The following is a 1931-nucleotide window of genomic DNA, read 5'->3' on the forward strand; positions in this document are numbered from 1 at the left end:
ACAGGAGTGCTTGACCCAAGTCAGTCATATTTATAATATGCCTGCTCTTTGTTTAAAATAAATTTGGGCACAGGAAGCACACAGAGACATTTAGGTTGTTTAAAAAGTCAGAATTTCTGAGTACCATTTCAGTCTGGAGGCTTTTAGCTGAGTCCAGGTATAAATTAGCCATAAACAGTCAATGACCCACAGTAGACTTTAGTAAACTGTTGAGAAATCTGGGTAAAAGGCTGCCTTCAATTCTAAGCTTTGTTTTTTGTTGTTGTTATTATTTGTTTCTGTTGTTGTTTACTCTTTAATCGTAAGTACTTTTAAACCCAGAACCCAGGTCCTTGGTTCACATGGAATAATAAAGATGTGTTTTTAGATGGCACATTGGTCCATTTGTACACACCTGTCATCGGGATCTTAGTACATGGACTTAAAAGGCAACACTACATCAATGGTTTTGTATGTGTGGTGAATTCCCACAGGAACAGTGCATTTGTATTAGAAATGTAAGTTTTAAGGGTGGCCTTGTTGCCTTCTATCAAGTTCCCTGGGACTTTTTAGTTTTGATTGCTACTATTGATATGTGACTATGGTCAGAAGGCCTCTTCTCCCTCCCTCCCTCCCTCACTCCCTCTCCTCCTAGCTTTCCCCACAGAGAATGTTAGACCAGTATGGCTTCTTGCCTTGATCCTGTTGTGGCAGTGTCTGTTCTTGCCCCAAGTGTGCTATTCACACAGGTTTATTCCCTCCGTGGCCTCTGGGCTTTGCATGTCTATGATGTGTGTGTCGCTGAGAAGGTCATGCTTGCCAGCTATGGGTGGATCGCAGCTCTTCACCATCAAGTGCATTCAGGATTGTTCCTGGGAGGTTGCTTGAAGCTGAAATAGGACTGAAATGCAGTTGGTAGACTAGCCAAACATCTGCTTGCTCTCACTTTGTTTTGGAAGAACCATGGTAGCTTGTCAGCTGGTAGAAAGATGGTTTGTAAAACCAGTTTCTCACGGAGGTTGAACCTATCTGTGGCTGGACAGTCTTGGATACTGTCAAGCAAACACCAGAGGCTTGGCCAAGTATCGTTACGATTACCTAGTTGGTTCTTCCTGATGCAAGAAATTATTCACTGTTCGAGGCGCATGGTTATTGGCTATCCATTTAGTCTTCACAGAGGCCGACCGCCTTACACTGCTGGGTGGTCACAGCTGCTCACCATGTGAACATCGTACCTCAGTTCTGTCCCTGGCTGCAATCACCGTGTGTTTAGTGTTTTCTCATAGGCACCAGGGACAGGCTTCTCAATGCAGTATGATATACCCTAGTCTTTGGTGCCTCTAGTATATGTGACCAGGTGTCATCCTGCATGGAAATCTCCAAGCTGAGTCTGACTCTCACAGCCCATGCTGTCATCTGTGGTACAAGTGGGTGTGAGTACGTCCTGCATGCACTAACAGTGCAGAACATGGCATGGTGACTAGAAAGTAAAACTCCTTTTGAAGTGTCCCAAGGACTGGATCAGTTACAACCTGTCTGCCACTATCTGATGACTTGCATTGTGGTTCTCTGCAAGCCACCTCAGTTAACTTTGGTTCCCCGTGAACTCCCAGTCTGGAGGAGTAACGCGTGAGGACGGGGATGACTTTGATCACGATTCCATTTATTGCCTTTACATAAGGTTGAGGGAAGGGGAAGGTTTGGTTTGTTTGTCTTTTAATTGTTTTTTGTTTTTGTTTTTTTTTTTAATTCCCCCACCCCACCCCCTTTCTTTTGGTGGCTTCCACCACCCTTAATGGTGACGGACTCCTGGGCCTGCCACCTTGGACTTCCCTTAGGCTCACAGTTCAGATCTGCATGCATTGCTTGCATTGTTCTGGTATCTGAATGTTGATTCCTCATTTAGGAGTTCAGCATTAATTTCCAAAATTTTCATGGGGCTTGTGGCAACA

The sequence above is a fragment of the Mus caroli genome, chromosome 13 (assembly GCF_900094665.2).
Source record: "Mus caroli chromosome 13, CAROLI_EIJ_v1.1, whole genome shotgun sequence".
In the NCBI taxonomy this organism is placed as follows: domain Eukaryota; kingdom Metazoa; phylum Chordata; class Mammalia; order Rodentia; family Muridae; genus Mus; species Mus caroli.